This window comes from Trichechus manatus, unplaced genomic scaffold (genome assembly GCF_000243295.1).
Source record: "Trichechus manatus latirostris isolate Lorelei unplaced genomic scaffold, TriManLat1.0 scaffold00010, whole genome shotgun sequence".
NCBI lineage: Eukaryota > Metazoa > Chordata > Mammalia > Sirenia > Trichechidae > Trichechus > Trichechus manatus.
In genome coordinates this window covers 26,245,198-26,260,920 of record NW_004443946.1, presented here as the reverse complement: position 1 = coordinate 26,260,920, position 15,723 = coordinate 26,245,198, and the positions used below count along the sequence as shown (strand labels likewise).

At 41.9% G+C, this 15,723-nt stretch overlaps 1 protein-coding gene across 4 annotated transcripts in view; it reads left to right on the top strand.

The window, feature by feature from the left end:
* Positions 1-9,068: 9,068 nt before the first annotated feature.
* Positions 9,069-15,723, top strand: part of NUMB (NUMB endocytic adaptor protein) — a 175,407-nt gene continuing 168,752 nt past the window's right edge. For all 4 annotated transcript variants that reach the window (XM_023726357.1, XM_023726356.1, XM_004371019.2 and 1 more), the window contains exon 1: positions 9,069-9,189. The gene's annotated coding sequence lies outside the window, so the exon portion shown is untranslated. The remainder of the gene's footprint in view (positions 9,190-15,723) is intronic.

Sequence of the window (15,723 nt, the reverse complement as noted above, 5' to 3'; positions counted from 1 at the left end):
AGTCAAAGTTTCTGAGTAGACCTATCGACATGTAGAAGAGAGGGCAGGAGAGGAGACGGAGGAAAAGTATTATCAGGTTATAGCGTGTACATTCCCCTAACCAAGTTAGGCCTGGCCAGGATCAGTCTACACAGAAAACTTGGTAGAGCTTGGTTGGGAATTTCCTATCTCCAGTGATGACATTTCTGGTTGCATTCCTTTGGAACTTCACCATTGACCCAGTTCTCATTTGAGGTTATTAGAAAACAAATCTCCAGGGACTAATCCACCCAAGATGAAAAGGCTATGGCCACTAATTCCAATACAGGGGCTCACAGAAGATGCTCTGACTCCCAGATGGTCAGCACTCAAACTAATGATAGCTTTTCCTGGCATTTCCTTTCATCTAGAGATTTCAAAGCACCTCACAAACGTACGCCTATCCCATAGGTGGTTGATTAAGCCATATCTCTAACATTCATCTTTTGCTTGGTGTCTTCCCATAAATTGATGTCTGAGCTGGAAATAGAGTGTGGGCCTCCTGATTCAAGGTCTCATTCTGAATGTCCATTCTCTCTCTTTGCTCTCCAGTCTTGAAGCAGTTTGTGGACCCACAGGGTGTAGTTCTTTGAAACCCTGCGTATCAGATCTGCCGGCTTCTTTGCTGTCATCACCTCCCACTGACTGCATATCTGGTTTCCTGGTGTCTTGGCAACTGGGCTGTGCCTTAGCTGTCTTGGGTGTGAGAATTATTGAAGGGTCTCTTGGGATTCTTCACCTCTTCATCCCAATTCATCCCCTCCCGCTCCCACCAGCCGCAGAGCCGTCAAGGTACTGTGTCTCCTGACTATCTTCTGCCTTTTTGATCCATCTCCACCTCCCGTCAGCTGAAGAAAGAGGAAACCACATATCAAGAGTTTGTGAGGGAGGGAGGAATGGGAAGGGAAAGGCTTTTTCTTTTCTCTCAAGAGTTGCCCTCTTGTTTCTAGGGAGGGAACTGAGGCCATGAACCTTTGCCCTTGTGGGAGGAGGAAGAGATCAGCAGACTCGGTCTTTGCTATCATCCACCCTGAAGGTGTTGACTTATTTTCACTGGAGGAGGGGTGACTCAGCACAGACCCTTGATGGGAAAATTGTCTCAAAGCCTGAAGGGGAAGTAGCAGAGGGCTACCGTTTTGCCTAGTACCTTAATTTAGTTTTCAGACAGAAAGGCTTCACTGAGTCAGAGGAAACTGAGTTCTCCTTTTTCCCAGGGCTGCAACTCTGACACAATTTCTCCAAAGGAATGACCCTGTCAATAGGATTCCAACAGAGGCAGGCAGCAGGCTTCCAAATTCAGAGAGCAGGGATGGCCCTGCACACACTGGAGGAGAGCTTTATTTAGTCATACTACACCATTGTGTTTTTACCTACTAATTACTATAACCACTGGTGATCATTATATGATAATTAGCACATGCCTTTTTCATACTCCCAGAGCACCACACCCAAATAAATGATTGTGTAGGGGGTGAGTAGGCAAGGCTGCTCATAGAGACAATTCCTGACTCATTCATTCATTCACTAAATATTTAGTGAAATACTGTGGGCCAGGCCCTGTGCTAGGCATCTGTGTGCAGCATGGATGTAGTCCTTGGTGTCACAAAGCTGATACGCTGCAGAGTGGAGAGGCACTAAGCAAGTTTATACATAGGATGCATGTATCCAAAGGGGAAGTACAGTAGCACCCAACCTAACATTGTTGGAGAGGGGATGTCAGGAGGCCCTTGTAGTAGAGACTTTTAAGGTGAGATCTGTAGGACGAGTAGGAGCTAGTTGTAGAAATTCCCTAAAACATAAATTTAAACCCACAGTTTCCTCTTCGTATAAACCCTCTAAAGTACCAGTCTATGCCAGATACAGTGACTGCAGCTCTGCTTCTATAAAATGTGATGTTACTTTGGAAAAGTGTAAAATTGGACATGCATGGAAGATGTAATTATTGTATCTCACTCAAGAGAGTATTTCAGGGAGGAAGATGTCACCAGCAAAATAGGCCTGAAGATTGAGTTCTTCTGTTCTTTCCACAACCAGGTCCATTTCTCCATGCCCTTGCGATGGTTTGGGGTCTGTGATAGGCAATATGTTTGTCTGTCTCCACTTGAGCTGTGGCAACATCCTTCTTATCAGCTACTGCACTGACAAAGACACTGATGTCCTTTTTCAGGAAACTAACAGGAAAGGAAAGAAAGCCTACCACTAAATACACTTCCTGAGGGTGAAATGAAATGGCTGCTGCACAGGCTTCTGTAGGAAAAGGCTTAATAAATAAACACATCATCCCCATTGTGTAGCCTCACTTCCTGGGGACAAGTCCTCATCTCCTCACTCTTTCTTTCCTTTCTCAAATCAGCCAACCTTCAGAGGGATAGACATAGATTTTCTGTGGCTATTGAGAAACATTGAGACTTATAGGTCTCCTGTGTCTCAAACACAGAGGACAAGGAGTTGCAAGGTGAGAAAGACAAGAGTCACAGGAAGAAGAACTAATGTTGACATACACCTCCCCTTTAACCTCACTGAAATCTCGCAGCAACTTCTGCTTTGGGCCTTTCTGTACACAAATTTGGTAATTCTGGGAACACATCAGAGAGGAGAAGGGACAGGACTAGTTCATCTCAGAAAATCAGTGGGCTTGTTTAAAGCACAGCTGCACAGGTGACTTGGTTTGGATGCAAAGGTGTAAACTGTCATTATCTCTGAATATTTATTGAGCTCTAACTGTGCAGTACCACAGCGGAGAACTGTTTGCTAAGATGACCCTGAATCTGGAAACAGTTCCAGCCTAATGGGTCCTAAATAGCTTTCTTGTGAGAATAGTTTTTCTTCTATATGGAACATGTACAGAAGGAAAAGAACATGTGCAAATATGGGAGAGAGAGAGAATTAGGATACTCCTAGCCTGAAAAGATGAGACTTGGACCTTTATCTTTCTACAGTGTTTTTAGTTTAGGGATCATTTATACTTTGGGAGTGTTTTCCATCTTTCTCACATGATTATCACGGGCAAGCCCTGAGAAATGACTCAAAGCCAAAATAATGAGGTTTCCTTATTATATTCATCGTTTTCTCTGGCCACAGGCCAACTGTCATTATCCTCCTCCATAAGGAAGTCAGCTTTGGCCTAGCCCTGCTGGGCCACTCCAATGTCTTAGTGATCTTTCTTTCATTTTGCAAACTTGACTCTTTCCTTTCCCAAGTTTCTAATTGCAAAATGGTTTTTCATTCAGTCTCTTGGTTCTTACTGCTCCCAACCCAGGTGTGGAAGCCTCCTCCAGTGTTTCCTCATGTCAGCCACGGAGACTGTGTAGTAGCCTTCTTTCTTTCATCTGCAGTTGAGGACTGACTCAGCAGACTACATGGTGACCAGCATCCTTTGAAAGGGACAAAGTTCACACAGTCAAGTCCCTGCTTATTCTTCTGCGCATACACTCCTTTCTCTGGAACCTGGATGGAGCCAGGCTCAGATTTTTCTGCATATAGGAAGTGATGCAATAATTAACCTGTATTGCTGGTTTTGAGCAGACACTTTTTGGTATATAGAGCACGCAGGAAATTAGACTGGGCCCTCGCTTTGGTGGTGACATTTTATGAACAAAAAATCTGAAACAGTGGTTTGGCAAGTACAAAGTGCTCATGGAAAAATGGGACAAAATATTTAAAAATAAAACTGTCTTGGAAAAGTTACCATAGTCGGAGCATATTCTTTCCAGTAGCTTGGAGAGGCAACCAGATATTGCACATTCTTTAATAATGTTAATAATAACTAATGGTTATTGACTACTTAGAGTTGCTGGGTTGTATAAATGGTTAACTCCCTTTCGCTGCTAACAGAAAGGATGAAGTTCAAGTCCACCCAGAGGCTTCTCAGGAGAAAGCCCTGGTGAGCTACTTCTGAAAAATCAGCCGTTGAAAACTCCATTGAGCACAATTCTACTCTGACACACATGGGGTCGCCATGAGTTGGAATCAACTCGATAGCAACTTGTTTGGTTATTGGTTTGGTACTGGGTACTTACTATGTGTTAGGTCCTGAGTTATATGTATATTATCTCATTTACTTCTCATAAAAGATTTCTTTTTAGTAGCTAGGAGAGAAAACCAGTTATCATATACTCAATAATAACAATAACAGTAATAATAGTCATTATTAACATTATCAGTAATATATGCCAGGCCCTGAACTGAACATATTCTCTCACAGAATCTTTAAAAGAACTCTACAAGTTGGTACCATTACCATCATCATCATCATCATCATCATCATCCTGAGGAAGGCTGTTTCTAAAATGGCTTCCAATGATTCCTGCCTTCTAGTATTTACTACTACCATTGTGTAGTAATCCCCTTCTCTTGACTGTGGGCTGGACCTAATGACTTGTTTCTAATGAACAGAATATGGCAAAAGTGATGGGTTGTCACTTTCATGGTTAGATTACCGATTGTTAGCACTCTCTCTCTTGCTGGCCCTCTCTCTCGCTCTGATGAAATAAGCTGCCATGTTGTGAGATGCTCCATGGAGAGGCTCACAAGGCCAACAATTCATGAAGAACTAAGGCCTTAGTCTAAAGCCTGTGAGGAACTGAATCCTGCTAACCACCACATGAGTGAGCTAGGAAGCAAATCCATCCCATTTGAGCCTTGAGATGACTGCAGAGATATCTAGAGCTAGAGGACCCAGCTAAGCTGCACCAGGATTTCTGACTCACAGAAACCGTGAGATAATAAATGTTGTTTTAAGCTACTGATTTTTGGGGATAATTTGTTACATCACAAAAGATAACTAACGTATTTCCCATTTTTTAGATGAAGAAACTGAAGCTTAAGGAGATGAACCAACTTTTTTCCAAAGTCATACAGCTAGTAAATTACAGAGCTGGGATCTGAATATATTAGGTTCAAGAGTGTTCAAGTCTATTTTCTTATGAGGTTCCAAGGGATTGGGAAACTGGAATTCTAGAAGGCATTCTACTCTCTGAAATCCTTGGAGTATAGCCATGTTTCCAGGAAATTCTTTGTGTGTCTAAAACAGGGATGGATAAAACTTTAAATGGTGCTAAGAGCTTTGAGCAACTCACTCCCCACTGCAGAAGAATGGCTGGTCCACCCATAGATCTGGTGGTAGTAACTAGGGGCTCTACTCAATAACACAATGGCTGAGCTAAGAGCTGCAGCCCACTCATTTTACAAGCACTCAAGCCATCTTGCCTATAATATACAAGGTGGGTGAATGATTGAGGGATACACACATTTTTGAGTATGAAAATGCATACATTGAATAATAAGAAGGTATGGTACACTTATTAAAAATCACGTGAGCCCTGGAATTGAAAAGCAAAGAGTCTGCCTGAGAGAACACCTCTTCCCACCAATTTTTCTTTTTTTTTTTTCTTTTTGCTTCTTCCCATCCATGAAACAGAACCTTGAACTTTGAACCACAGAGCTTTGTTCCAGTGTGGAGAGCAGCAGCTTGGTACTTCCCTATATTAGAAGCTCCCCAGCATGGAACGGTGAAAACATCTTCTCCCCGATCATCTCCCGTTGTTTGGCCAGAGCTCCACTCCAGTGGTCACCTTTATAAAATCAAATGAAGATCCACACTCCTTGGCTGGCTGCATGAAATTTGTCCTTCCTTGTCAGCTTTTCCCTGGTGCCAGAACAGCAGCAGGCTTTGAGCTCAGGGAGAATTTCCAGGTGGCAGGAGAGCAACAATCCTACAGGCCTGGCACACAACCTCTTTCAGCCAGTGTCAGGGGCTATACTTTGCTGGTGCAATTATGCAACCTGGTGTAAAGTCCACAGCCAGAGAGAATGGGGCAGGATTTCAAGCTGGCTCAGCACTCTGTGACTTCTTGACTCTCTTTCTAGCTTTCCTTACCCTCTTCTCTCCTAGCCTTCTCTCTCTTCTTTTTTTATCTCTTCTTTCTCTCCTCCTTCTTCTCCAATTCCTTCATCCCTATTAGCCTTCACTTTCAGGGATCCCTAACTCAGGGAACCACTTCTTATCACACATCTTGGTTTGTCTCCAACTGCTAGTGGTAGGTAGCTCCAGCCCCTGTCTGCTGTCTGAGCAATTTTCTTCTCCATCAGTTGTTTGTTTCTCTAATCCAGTTGGAATTGTCTGTAGACTCCCAGGGTAAAAAACCCCTCAAATACAAAAAATGGAACCTTTCCCTAGTGAGATTGCCTCCCTGGACTAAAATAGAAATGAAAGGAGATTTGCATTCTGCTCCCTTGAAAAGTGACCTTATGAAAAGAGAACAGGAGAAAAAGTTGCATTAGTATACAATGAAGCCCAAGGTATACGTATCTCTCCTCAGACAATGGGACTTCACTCCGAGTCCTCCATTTCTCACTTAATTGGGATTTATAGGGCTATTTTTACCCTTAATATACCTGCCATCCTGGTCTTGTTCAAGTGTCTCTGAACAGATGCCATCTGTACCACCTCCACAACCGGCCATACAACACAAAGTTGCAGACTCCCAGACTCCAGTGCTCTTGCTTTCTAAGAGGAGATCGTGGAGAGTGGTGGAGAAGCACGTTAACACAGGACAGAAAAGAGAACTTGGGTGGAGTAATTAGGTTATCAGTTTACCTTGTGCATGCACAATCCAAATGTAGGGTACAAGCAATAACCCCTTCAATACTTCATAGGCTGAGATAACACAATAGCCTTCTGTCGTTTCAAAGCATGTTTCTCAAAACCTTCCTTCTTTAAGATTTTCCCTCTTCTTCATGAGTTGTAATGATCACTCTTACCTGTTCATTTTAAATTTATTTTCTTAACTGATTTTTCGCAAGGAATTGGATTAATAGAAGCATGTATGCAAGTATGACCAAAGGTACTTACCAATGTTTTTTTTTTTAAAAGTGTATGAAATAGAATGACTAGCTGACCTTTGTGGCAATTTTCCACCTAGTTCTGTGATAGTAATTTTGTTGAGTTCCTGAACTTATTTGGCAAGTTCTCTTAGTGAGGCTGGCCTAATTCTATGTTCTCTATGGCACCTAGTCACTATGGCTGTGTAAGAGCCATTATTACCCAAAGTACCATAGTAATGGCCATGCCCTCCTATGATGTTATTGTTTTCTATGTGCCAAGACATTAATTGCCTTCTAACTTGTTCTAAAATTGGTAGGTATGGCACACTGGCAAGACTGGAGAGAAGAAAGCTGCTGGTGATATACTAAAAGGCTGCGTAAAAGGACATAGTGATGGCTCCTTCTCATTGGGGCACCTTCACATTTGCATGTTACTTCATCTGTTACGGCATGTTAGCTCAGGCTTGCCTTATGTCTTGGCTTCCATCTTATCATGGTCAATGTCTGATCTTTCCTTCAACTAAATGATTCAGGCACCTCCAAAGTTATTTTGGCTTTTCCACTTTGCTTTTACAGGCTTTTCATGAGTCATTGAATTGAATAGGAGGTTATTTCTAAACTGGAAGGTGAAGATAAGAGAAGGGGGAGGGAAGTTCTGGAAAATAACTAGGAAAAGACACGTTAGTGTTATGTATAGTTACTGGAGGAATAATTTTCGCTCAGTTTGGTGATAGAGGTATGCAGTTTATTTAAACGTGACTAAAAACACAGGCTAGAAAATAGACAATTTTTCTCTGGGTAACAAACCATGCAGTTTTAGACTCCTTGTCACTTGCTCTGCAACGGACAGGAGGGTAAATAAAAGAGAGATGGGAGGAACAGTTAGAAGGAAGAAGGGGCAAAGCACAAAATTTCCAAAGTCCAGATTCTTGGTCCTACAGGAAATTCCTGACCGTAAAGTAGTGCCTGTGAGGGGCCTCCTGACAGTGTTCCATCCCATCCCTAGTGTATGTTTCATGGCCCGGAGTTTTGTGTATTTTAGGTAGAGATGTGAGGAAGGTATGTTTAAAACTGATTTAGAAATAGAAGCAGCAGCCAGGACAGCATTTTGTTATCTAGGAGCAGGAAAAATAGAGGCAGGTGATGAAAAAGCAAAGCAAAACCTAATGATGAATATTATTTCTAGGAGCACAAGAGTTGTTATAGAAATACCGTATTTCTCAAAAATGCCTACTGTGATTTGTACCCAAATGAATAAAAAATACCATCATTTATTCTTGCGCATTGTGCCCATGTGAGAAAAGAACTGCAATTCATTCTATAGCCCTAATTTAGACTGCCAGGAAGAGGAGAGCCTTACAAAGAAAAGACAAGCTTTCTGAGTATCTGACACACAGCTAGCAGGGCTATTTCAGAACTGCTGAACTTAAAAGCCAAATTTAAGGAGGTGGGAGGGCGAGATTCTCATTCCCAGAACATCACAAGGATAATATGTGGCCCACTTAGTCCAAACTTGATGATGGCTGCCTGGCCACTTTGTAGAAGCCAAACAGGAGCGAGCCTGGAAGCTGGAGAACTCTCAACATGCCACTTCAATTTATTAGCGATATTTATAATCGCAACCGAAGGGGACTGATAACTGCTAATAAACGGTTGCGCTTTTAGCACGGAGACTCCTGGAAAGAACTTAAAGGAAACTGGGCGCATTGAGACCTCAAGAAAAGAAGGTGAAATTTTTTATCTATATAGTGCCTTTCCAGGGGCTTTGAAACACTTCTTAAACACAACCTCTGATGTGGGTGTTTTGTAATTACTACCCCCACAAGTAAGCTAGCAGCGATAAGCTTCTCCTTATAGGAAGGAAACTGGAGGATGGGAGGAGTTTACAAAGTGAACTCTACAACAAAGAGTTAACCCTTCCTCGGTAACCTCAGATGTGAGTATCTGCCCCCTCTTCGCTTTCTACTGCGCAACCAAACTGTGCACAAGCTTGAACCAACCTTGGCCGTCACATCCTTCGCCAATTGACTTAACAGGCACTTCCGGCAGCCTATCAAGACGTCGAATTGCCCAACCGTCACCCAATTACAACTAAAGCTTCGTCTAGGACGCTCCAGGTCGGGCGGGGGCGAATACCGGGTCCAGGAAAAGGGGCGGCAAAGAAGCTGTGACGAGCGGGTAAAGCGCACCAATCAGAGGCGAGAGCCTCCGCCCCACTAACCAATGGACAGGTTGGAAGTATGAAACGGGGTGGGCCTGTTGTCATGGGGGAGGTGGTGGCGCTAGGTGGCTACTGGCGGCCGAGGTAGAGGCAGTGGCGCTGGAGTTGGTCGGGGGCAGCGGCAGGTGAGTGCCGGTAACGCGGGCCTGAACCCTGGCGGCCGTCGAGGGGCGGAAACTCCTGCTTGGCGTTCCGGGGGCGGAGACTAGGGGAAGGGGGCCTGGAGTGCGGGCCCAGTGGGGGCCGGGGCGCGGGCGGGGGCGGCGGCGGCGGCGGCGGCGGAGGCGGAGAGTTAGCGCTGACTGGGCTGGTGGGAGAATGGCCCGGCTCCTGGCGGCGGAGTTCGGGCTGGGAAGGTAGGCTGGGGCCGGACCCAAGCAGGTCAGGCCGGGAGGTCCCTTGAGGCGTCCTAGTGCTCCGGTCTGGGACACTGACCAGCGGCTGGTGTGTGAGGGGTATGTCCCTGGGGAGACGTGAGCCGCCGGAATCCCAGAGAGCAGATACGGGGTGACCGGTAACGACCTGGTTCGAGGGCTGAGTGACTCGGGAATACCCAGGACGGCTCGGGTGCGAGGGAGAAGCGGAAGCTCGGGAGCAGCCGGTGAGCGAGACAGCTGGAGGGCCGGGGAAATTGGGAGTGGCCCCGGTCAGAGGGAGAAGGGAGGTGGGAAGCTAAACTAGGGCGGTCGGGTCCCGAGTGACAGGAAGCGGCCTGGGTCCGAGTGAGGACCTCTGAGGAAAGGCAGGGAGGGGCCTGGGACCTTCCTGAGAAAGCGGCTGTCTGAGGCAGAAGGGCTCCTGAGAGATGAGGAGCGACGGGTGTTTGGAGGGTCCGACCCGTGGAGACCTTGAACTGCTTGGGGGAGGAACCGAAGCGCCCTGCCCCCCACAGACTAGACTGGGAGCTCTGGGGTCTGAGGATCCTCTGGGGTCCAGGAGAGAAACCTACGAGCAGTGCTCTGGTTTGAGACTGGGGTGAGGGTCCAGCAGGGGTGTGGAAGTTCCCTCAGTTAGAAAGGAGTCAAGCAAAATGGGACGGGGTGGGGGCAAATAATTTCCCTGTAGGAAGGGACTGGTAGATAAGGCGAGAAAGTTGCTTAGCGAGAGAGTGGAAACTGGCAGAACAGCAGATATGAAGCATTAACAGTGGGGCCATGGATAGGCTTTAAGGTCTTCAGCAATAAAAGAAACTTCAGCTTCATAATTAATACTAAGATGCTATCTAGGACCAGAGAAAAGGTCCTAAAAAAGCAAGGTTAAATGACTGGCACTGAAGTGCCTTAGAGAAGAAGTTTGTTTCAGGATGATGGCAATAACATTAGAAAATAAAATAAGGACACTGTCAGGATGGGGAATTTGAGAGGGAAAAGGGGAGGAGTAGCTGAACTAAAGAAGTAGAACTGGGGACTCGATCAGAAAGAGGAGAGTGGTAAAGAGTACAGGCTTACCTTTGCTAAATCGAAAATAAGTTCAAATTTCATTTCCACCACTAAGCTTGGGTAACTTAACCTCCCTGTGCAGCAGTTTCTCATCTCTAGAATAGGGATAATAAGAGTGCCTACTTGATAAGAATGTTGTGTTACATGAGTTAATATTTGTAGAGCTTCTACCATAGTGACTGGCACATAATAACTAATGTGTATGGGATTGTTAAATAGGGGATAAGGAAAACACCCGAGGTCTTTAATGTGGTGGTTTTCAAACTTTGCCTTGCATTAGAATCACCTGGAGGTCTTGGTAAACTAGATTGTTTCTGATTCCGTAGGTCTGGGGTGGGGCCTGAGAGTTTGTATTTATCTTAGGTGATGCTTATGTTGGTCAGGAGACCACAGTTAAAGAACCACTGCTTTAATGAAAACACTAATAATGTGGCAGCCTTAAAATACTTGTCTACTCTGCTAAAGAGACAGGTAGAGGCAAATTGCTAAAAAGATCCTAAATGAGGGATTCCCTGTCTCAAGCCTGTTTTTCATGGTTTATTAATAAGTTATAAATCAATTTAGTGAGTTACAACCTGCATTGAAAATAAAATGAAGTAGAATGGAATAGTGCATTGCACTTGGTAAGGAAAAGTATTGTTTTGTGGAACTTTCCTCATACATGTGTGTACTAGCTTGCAATGTGAAATGTAGTTCTTGCAGTCAGAATAGTTTGAAAACTGTTTCGAGCCATGTAGTGGCTGCAAAAGCAACCCTCCAGTAGGGCTATCTAGGAACTGGATTTATTATGATTTATTTTTCTACTTTTTGTGGTAATTTTTCTCAGGTGGTGATACATTCCATTAAATTTCTTTAGCTTCTGTTTGTTTTTTTGAGTGTTTCTCTTACCACATATTGTGTTGTGCCTCTCTGATTGTGGAACTTTTTGGATATTGAGAATCTTTGGCATGAGGACTTAAGGAAATTTGAAGAAGAGAATTTGAGTGGTGCTTCTCAGATGTGTTATACCTTTGTTTCTCTTGTGCCCACTTGTTCACCCTTTGTTTTTTACCCTTGTCCTGTAAAGCATTGTCTGTAAAAAGCCTAAGTATACAGTGACATATTGACAGTAAACATCTAACACTGAAAGGAACTGATTTGAGAACATTACATGCATAGAAAATAAGCAAAAACCAATTAAGATGCATTTCAAAAGAGAAAAGCAGAAAGAGTATTTCCTTTTTAGAGAATAAAAGTATTTTAAAGCTTTTCTTGAGCTTGCACTTATACAAAACATAGACATTTTTAAGGGAACTAGATATATTTTACCTGTGTCTTATAGATTTCTAGGTTTTTGTGTAGAGAAGAAATTGTGATAATAGTTGACAGCAAAGTTCACCTGAGACAGTAGAGGCTTAACTACAAAATAAATAGTTTATTAAACAGGAGCTTTTGTTTTGATGGTTTTCTCCCTTGAGAATGAGCTGGACGTGGTATGTGTTGTACATTTAACTTATTTGAGGGACCTAAATATAAACTGTAATACTTATTTTAAGCTATATTAAGAATAAATATGTTTTGTGCTGCTCTTAGTTTGAATTTTCTTCTGAAAACTAGATGGTTTATATTTAGAAGGAGTTGATTTGGATCTGTTTTTGTGGATAGAAGAACAGAGATAGCAGTATTGAAAACTGTAAGAGAGCCCTGCAGCTCTCTTTAAAAACCTTTAATCCGGGGGATTTATGTAACCCTTTCATTAATGGTTTATGAAATTGTGAAGAAACTATTGGTGTAACTTTGCATGAGGATTTTTGGATTACTTTTTCTCCCTCAGAGATCATTTTTAGTTCTACTTCAGATTTTTATGTTTCTTTAACATTTTTATTTTTGTTTGGAAGACTGCAAAACATATAATCATTGCATGTTTGAGTTCAACAGAAGAAGCAGTCTTTCCACAAAACAAGTTTGCCAATTTTTTTTTTGTGATAAAGGCTCCAAAGATCAGAGCTTTTGGATTCTTTGCATTGAGTTAAATGGAGTACACATAACACCAAAATTGTCATTTTTATGTTATTGTACAGTTGGCAGACACATTCATGTTTGGATCATTCAATTTTATACCAACTGGTGGAGCAATGCAAAATGTTAATAACCGAGTATAGGAAAAATAAAATAAGTTCTTTATAATTGTGAACATTGAGCAGTTTAATCACTTGCTTTTAATAAATGGACTTTATTCAGTTAACTTATTATTCATCCATAATTTAATCATACTTATCTGTGAGTAGCTTTGATTGCTCAACTCATTTTACAGTGAGATTTGTTAATCTGTAATTGAAAAAATGGTGGTTTTTAAATCCCAAAGAAACTGTGTGCTCCTAACTATACAGTTTAATGAGACTCAATTTCATCTATCAAATGTGAAAGGATAAATAATTCAAAAAAGTGGAAGTTCAATTAACACTAGTTAATTAAGTTTATTTTCTATTTCAGGGAAGTCTTGTCTTTTATAATAGCTTCTGATCTGTTTTCTCTGCTTCTTGCCCTCCACCTACCCATATAACAAATCCTAATGGAAATGTTGGTACCTGAAATTCAAGTTCTGGAAAAATATAAGATCCCTCTATCTGGTTTTTAATTTACTGTGAGAATTCCTTTATCAGAAAAGATCCCTTGGTAAATTTATCACCTTAACAACAACAAAAAAAAGTATTTTATTTAACAGAGAACTAATGAAAAGCTGCATTTTATTTCAGATTTGCCAAAACACATGTATTTAATAGATTCTGATTTCTACAAATGGATCTTGAATTTTGCTGAGTTCAGAACTTTGGTATGTTTTCTTGATAGGGCTAGGGAGAAATGAAACAATGTGCTCTGTATTTCATTGTTTAAAAAAAAATTTTGTCTTATTTATTTTGATATTGTGATAAATCCATTATTTGCAAAGAAGATTTGTTTCAGTAATTAGCATATAGGAAATTTCATTATCAGAGGTAGAAACACTGTATAAGGCTTTAGGCTATTTGCTCAGATGTGAGACACAGGGAATGATAAATAGGATGTCATTAAATACTAGGTACGATATTGCCATATATATTTTGGGGAATATAAAATACATACTTGGAAATCTTGGGGCAAAAGGAAGATTGAAACGAAGGGAGAATGAAGAGTGTACTGACAAGTGCTCAAGGAGGAGTCTGGAGGATCCACAGGAAGTATGTCTAGAGGAGTGAGCAGTTCTTGGCAGTTTTCCTGGAGTGACATATGTAAAGGCAGATGATCCAATTTGCAGCATTCTCCTGTGGACATATTCTTTGTTTTGTGCAGTTTCTGCTGCTTGCTGTAACTCTTCCTTTTTTTTTCCCCCACTCAAGAAAGCATGTCCGAATGCAATGAAAAGACTGGAAAGTGCTAGTCCTAAAAGATGAGAGCCTGGGCAGGATGATGTGGATTTTAGAAGGCTGACTCTTGTCTCTGCATATGCAGCTCTTGGGAATAGGTCCCCAGCAACTGCAACTAGGCCAGGACTTCCCACTTGTCCTTTCCAGTGGAGAATGGGATTAAGCAATAGGAAGCGACCCCCAGTTATCCTAAATGAATTAACCAAGGAACTAGTATATTAGTAATTAATGTTCAGTAACCTTCCGTTCTCTCCCCACCAAACTCACTTTACCCCACTTGCTTGCTGGCATCTTAACATTGTTTTAACCAGGGTTGAAGTCTTGAATTTTCTGATTAGCAAAATCTTAATTGTGGTAACTTGTTTACGTTAAGGTGTATATAACTAATTAGGAAAATGATGATTATCAGATTTTTTCCAGTATAGTTAGGAAGAAGGTTTGAAAGCTATAGAACACTGCTTGGCTCCTGAATAAAAGCAGAGTTGGGAACGCAGAAGTCAGCTAAATTTATAATTTTATTTAAGATTGACTTGGTTACCTTTGACCTTGGAAAAGTAAAAGTTAGTGATACTTTCTTCTGGTCAGCTGTGCAGGTGTATATACCTCAGGTACATTTCACTTGAATCATGTGGTGTTACTTTGCATGATTTATGAAGGTTTATTTATTTATTTATTTTAAATAATTTATTTTTGTTGTTGGGAGTATACACAGCAGAACATCAGTTCAACAGTTTCTATATGTACAGTTCAGGGACGTTGATTTCATTCTTTGATTTGTTCCTATCCGATAACATAAACTCACTACCCACTAAGATAAGTTTCTTACCTAATCTTTCTAGTTGCTGTTATCAATTTAATCTTATACAGATAGATATTAAAAGAGGGCAGTGCTGGAGGCAGACATTGTCGACTAGTTAAGCTAAACTATGGTTTTAAGACTACTTCAGGGGTACTTATTTTTTTGAACATAACCAAGGTTATGTTAAAAGGAGTTTTAGCTTCTAGGCTTCTAGTATTCTTTAAACAAGATAAGCTTTTTTTTTTTTTTTTTAAGCCTAGGATCTCCACAGCCATAGAATAGGCCGATGATGAAAGAAGTATATTTGTGACCGCCATATTATGAAGTTGGGAAAGGCATCATTTGTGTCAGGATGAAGCATGATGGAATCAAAGCAACTCAAGTTTTATATTTGTATGACCATGCTTTTGAATCGTGGCTCTATCATTTACTAATTTACTAATTGGGCAGTTGATTAAATCCCTCTTAGGAGCCCTGATGGTGCAACAGTTAAGTGCTCAGCTGCTAACTGAAAGGTTGGCAGTTCAAATTCACCTAGGGGCTCCACGGAAGAAAGACCTGATGATTTGCTCCTGTAAAGATTACAGCCTAGAAAACCCAATGGGGCAGTTCTACTCTCTCACATGGGGTCACTCTGAATCGAAATTGACTTGACAGCACGCAACAACAAGCCTGATTTTTGTCATTCATAAAATGGAGCTTATACTGTCCTTATCAGAGTCATGATGAGAATTGAAAGAGAAGCACTTTATATAGTATAGTGGGCAATTAACAAGTGGTAATTGTTAATTAAGGAGTGGTTAAGAGTTCCGCTGCTAACCAAAAGGGCAGTTCGAATCTACCAGGTGCTCCTTGGAAACCCTGGGGGTCAGTTCTACTCTGTCCTATATGGTTGCTGTGAGTCAGAATTGACTTGACGGCAGTTGGTTTGGTTTTGGTTTTTGGTGGCACAACGGTTAAGCACTCATTTGCTAACTTAACGGTTGGTGGTTCAAACCCATCCAGCTGCTGTGTGGGAGAAAGACCTGGCGATCTGCT